Source organism: Puntigrus tetrazona, chromosome 15 (genome assembly GCF_018831695.1).
Source record: "Puntigrus tetrazona isolate hp1 chromosome 15, ASM1883169v1, whole genome shotgun sequence".
Lineage (NCBI taxonomy): Eukaryota > Metazoa > Chordata > Actinopteri > Cypriniformes > Cyprinidae > Puntigrus > Puntigrus tetrazona.
Window position 1 is genome coordinate 15,839,439 of NC_056713.1, and position 6,001 is coordinate 15,845,439.

Below are 6,001 nucleotides of genomic sequence, written 5' to 3' on the forward strand. Positions count from 1 at the left end.
AACTTTGATGGCCTATTATTCATTTCATACAGTTTACTGATGATAAAAATGTTTATTTTCTGTGTGTGTGTCTATATATATATATATATATATATATATATATATATATATATATATATATATATATATATATATATATATATAATAAGTAATTAAATAATCATTAAACCACGGGAACGCAAGACTCTTTCATTTTCAGATTTAGGCTAAAAACATTTACAATTTTATTAAAACTTTATGTAGAATCATAATCTTATGTTACAAGTTACGTTAATCTCATTAGTTTATACTGGATGAATTTTTATAGTTCATACTGAATAAAGTTTATCATAATATGGAATAAAAAGATAACTTTGATGACACTTGTTCAAAGGGACACGCGCTCTTTGAAACTGATACGTCATAATCGCTTTGATCTGTTCCTTCTTTAATGTCCATATTCATTTGTGTTTGAATAATGCTTTGACTTATACTGTTGAACGAGACATGGTGCTCATTATGAAAATCATCGATGTAAAAATGTATTATTATATCGACTACAGCATAGGCTATCTATAATAAATAAGTGAATGAATGTCGCCACCTTGCGGTATTATTAAAGACGAATTAAATAATTGTCTTACAATAACCTTAATAAAAACGTTCGGAATGAATACATAATTGTTTCACTCTTCTTTTAATACCCATTAACTGCATTGTTTTACGATTACATAGACAGATAACTTTGATTCCATGTAAACGAAACATTTAATTATATTATTTTATTTAAATACGGTCTTTTGGAGTGCATACAGACAGCATTGCATGATCATATTATTACTAAAAAGGCTAGTGTCTGTGGATAGAGGAATTATTCAAAAACCTTCAGGGTTACACGTGTGCTGCATGCCAATAAATCAGGGTTAACTCAAGATTAAATGATCACGGTTATTTTAAAGCACAAGCCGCAGCTGTAGCTTAGAGACATCACGAGCAGTTAGTCGGTTTTGACTAAGAGACTGCGTATTTTACAAACCAGCAGATTCTCCCAATATAACTCCGCTTACATCATTAACATTCGATTCTTTTTAAGCTACTTGGGTTTACAAAGAATTCGCATGAAAATCCCACTGAGCGGATATTGGTTTTGCCTCTTTGCCAAAACGAGATCATTTGATAATCTGCAAGGCCCACACAGCACATACTATATACAAAAAAAAGAGAATTCTACACATCCTTTATTGTACTGAAGCATTAAACACAAACTTGCTGTTATAAACTTCAGTGCCCTGGATATCCCTATCCGGATGGAATTGATCAGTTACAGGAATTTTGTTTCAAGAACCTGTGAATGAGTGGATCTAAGGTACCTGGCCTTCCCATTCAGATGTACTCGTAAGATCTGTTTGATACATGAAGGACTTTCATTAAAAAAATGCATTGAATCAAAGAGGGATCATCACTCTTTCAACTGCAGGATAAAAGATCACACAGGTCTATATTTGATCAGTCAGTATCTTCCACGGAATTAACAAAAGTACAGAAACTCACGTTAAACAACCCTCATTTGCATGATAAAAGCAGCAGTCTGATTCGGGGCATTGAACGGTCATGTTGAACTGCATATGTTTACAGAACATCCAGTGTGGTTGTAAGCATCCATCTGTACAGCCAGGATTTGCACAGTGCCACTGACAGGCATTGATATGATTTGGGCCAATAAGCAATTAACAAATGCATGACCTCCTCCAAACAGAGCTGGATGTTCATTGAGAACTCTCAGCTGTTTAACCCTGCCGGGTCAAACCGATCTGGGGACGCGATTCAAGCTCCAGTGCGTCAGATGTGCATCCCAAAAACACAAAAGGAAGTTTAACTAGTAATCTAATCTGAAGCAATCCATCCAAAGTACAGACAAACGAGGGCAGCTTTCGAGGTTACCTGCTGGCTTTTCTCAGTGAGGTGCGCTTGCTACAATCAAACGATTTGTGATCGAAGGTAAGATGGAGAGAATATTTGGGCCGCAACAGTTGTGCTGTATAGTCTCAGAAATAGACCGGGCAGATGGTGTTTGGATTTAAGATTAGCTGAGTCATTCGTTACTGAGGAAATAATGATGGCGTCTTTTGCATAAACTGCATCTGGAAAAACTCATTCAGGCAGCTTCGTTCTGAAGAACAAATGTGTTTACTTATAAAGTTTCAAATATTAGACCATGTTATTGCAGCATTTAAAGGAATAGTACACCCAAGAATGACCCTCTCACCCTCTCAACAAGTTTAGGATTACGTCACTTGCTCAGTGAATGGGTGCCGTCAAAATGAGAGCTCAAACTAGCAGTTCACTTTTTAGTGTGTGTTTGTCATTCAGCTGTCACTTCTGGGAAAAATGTGAGTCCGTAATGCATAGTAAAACATTCATATTCACCAACATATTTGTTTAGATTAGAACTGTTTATGCTTTATCTGTGTATATTTCTCTCCTGTTTCACACAAGACAATTTTTTCACTGCAGAAAGCAATATTTTGGATTTTAAAAAGAAATATTATGTTTTACTGTATGTTTGGAATCTCATTCCGATGGCATCCATTCATGAGCAAGCCATAATGTTAAATCTGTCCAAATGTGTTCCGATAAAGAAAACATTACCTATTTCCTGAAAGGCATGAGGATGAGTAAATCTTCATTTTTGGGTTGAACTATTTCTTAAAAAAGCATCTAACATATTTTTCACATGTATTGGATCAGCGAGTCCATTTGTACTGCTCTTTTATTCCTCCAGTGCCTGAGACTGACAGCCAGCTGAACTACTGTATTAAAGGCCACGCTTCCCCGTGAATGTTCCAGATGGCTGGAAAAGCAACTCGTATCTCTTCCCAAAAAAACTGTGTCTGCATCAGGTCATCTTGATTTGTTACCCGGCCACAAAGCAATTAGAATTATGAACTGTGTGTTACAAACTCAGTCAAGCATCTGAAGGTCAGCTTTTCTAATTCAACTCTACACAGGCTCATATGGTGAGAGCTGATCAAATGTCACTGGGTAAATGTAAGCTAGGAAAATATATTTCTCACAATGGACAGAAACTATGGGAGAATATAGCATACAATGGTCACTGATAATTATGTAGAAAGATATATATATATATATATATATATATATATATATATATATATATATATATATATATATATATATATATATATATATATATATATATATATTTATATATAGACAGTACAATATCAAACAATGTTGATATGATTTTTAAAATAAGAGTATTTCATTTTTGGTGTTATCTGAACCAGGGGTTTACAAACTGGGGTCCAGGGTGGTGCTAAAAAAAATTGTCAACCGAAATTAATTTTGTTGCTGTTGTTTTAAATACAAACCTTTAAACATTTTTAGGGGAAAAAAATCTCCCTCTGTACTACTAATTTAAATAATATGCTTAGAAATTATATGTATTATGAAAAATATTACACACACAAATCAAAATGTTTCTTATAAATTATAATGACATCCTTTAGACAACTATTAGTTCTAGAACTCTAACCAAGAAAAGTTTTATGTTTAAGCCAGTATGGTGACTGTTGTTATGAATCGAATCGTACGAATCATTCACTCAAGTGATTCTTTTAATCACAGTCATTCAATCAGGAACGAAACATGTCTGTCTTCACGCGCTAATCTTTTGAATTATTAATTAATTGGATTCGAATGGACAGCGAATCTTTTAACGTTAGGCTTATTTGTTCATTGGTCATTGCTCTCGCTGTTATAACGTAAAATGTTATTTTGACATTAGTACATTGACATATAAAAGTTATAAACAGCATCTTTATATAACGTATATATATATATATATATATATATATATATATATATATATATATATATATATATATATATATATATATATATATATATTCATGATCATTTGCTAATCTACTGTAATTTCTGTGCTCGTAAACTACGAAAAAGGTCAGTCAGGAAATGGGAAGCTTTAGAGTCGCTTACGATTATAATCTTTCTCCAGAGGGCTGTGTTATTAATGTTTATTTTGAGTCGATTAATCATCTCCGCTACCCGGTTTATTTTGACCGAACACGCTCAGAAGACTGTAGAGGCCACGCAAGGTGACACAAGCTCAGCTAAAATATTTAACAACCAGGACAAGATTCAGACAACACAGCCTCTCTTTGTGTGTGTGTGTGTGTGTGTGTGTGTGTGTGTGTGTGTGTGTGACGGTGGGGGCATTTGAGTGAGGATGTTGAGGCTCATTTCTGCGCGTTTCTTTGCCGCTCGAAACACAGCGGTGACCTAATTTCGTCTGCTTTGGCTCGTGAGCTAGCGAATGCGAACAAAGCTTCTGGCGTCCTTTGAAAACCCTCCAAATAAGACATCTTATATTAGCACTCTCGTTTGACACGCTTTGAGGTTTACAGTACCGCAATGAAAGGAAGGTATTGACAAAGCCCGAGATCAAAGGATGACGACGAACGCGTCAAACGCTTCGCGTAACGACCGGAAGAGGGAGACATTCTATTAGAAGACTCGCGTCTGGACGGCTGCGTTACATAATTACAATAACATTGAATGATTCATTGGAAGAATGGAGATAATTTATGCAAACTGACAGAATTGTGTCATACTTTCTGTTTGTAAGGCCGATGCTGTCTGCTGGAAGGCAGCAGCCATTTGAACACAGCCAGAGGTGAATATTAATACAGTTGCAAAAAAGTGAGATCACAGATGGAAACCTAAAAAAGTTTAATATAAAAATACGCTGTTATTATTACACGTACAAAAAGATTAAGCCCACTTCAGAATATCTAGCTAGCTGTGTACATCTAGCTTTTTGGGAAAACATGATGACGGTGAACAAAAGATGACAGCGTTTTTATTCTGTGGTGAACTGTCCCTTTAAATCACTGCTCTTGGTTTATTATAAAGCTTATGACCTTTTCACCTTTCAATCTCATTGGACACATCTCTGTTGTTTTTTGCTCATGCAAATCAGGGGGCCGCATAAATAAAGCCAGTAAATGCACTCCACTGCATAATTACACAGTGTTTTATTCATAATTAGCGGAGTGACCGATTCATTCTGACGTGAGTGATGAATCACAGGACCCCTCCCCACTCCGAGTTATGAACATATGCGAGAGCTGTACCTCCTTACTGGGTGAGGAAGGAGACAAATGCTGACTGCATGAGTGAACACGGGGTACATGAGCGAAGGTTGGCCGGTGGCTCGGTGTACCCTGGTGTATTGGTACCGTCTGCTCACACATGCTCTTCAAGGGGGCTAAATGGTGTCCTGCCAAGTTCATATCTAGCAGTTGTCAGACAGCAGAGACTGTGCTGGCCCCTTATGGGACCTTTTTCTTTGTTTCCCCGTAATCAACAAAGGGCGTCCTGGGAGATCTGCCTATTAATATACAGTGAGCTAATCCATCCCTCCAATACAACATACAATCACGCTGCAGTTTCCTAATGAGTATGTACCGGGCAGCTTATTGTGAAAGAAACACACGGCACAAAATCATTTGAGGCCTTGTGTAAAGGCTGAGAAGATGCAAAAATAAATGCTGCCCAGCGAACCGTGTTTTTAAATCATATCTTTGGATTTAATTCGTTTTTTTATATTTCCAGGTCATTAATTTATTTTGTACTCATGGATAGTGAATATAGTGAATACCGCATCATCACTGTTATATAAAAGGTTTCAGAATACAAAACCACCAATTAGAAAAATATGTCAATCGCTGCATCACACATTCAAACTTCTATAAATGAGTTTATGATTTAATGGCCTCCTTTGGATCAAAAAATAATCTATTTACAGGCCTCTATTCTGCTTACAGGTGTATATGCGTTCAAAGGGGTTTCAGAAATGAATGAAATCCTCTTGAATGGAAGTCATTTTCAAAATAATAAGGGAATTTTTGTGAGCTGTTTAGTCTTGACGTATATTGCAATTTAATTTTTTACACTCTCAGCACCCTTTTTACAAATA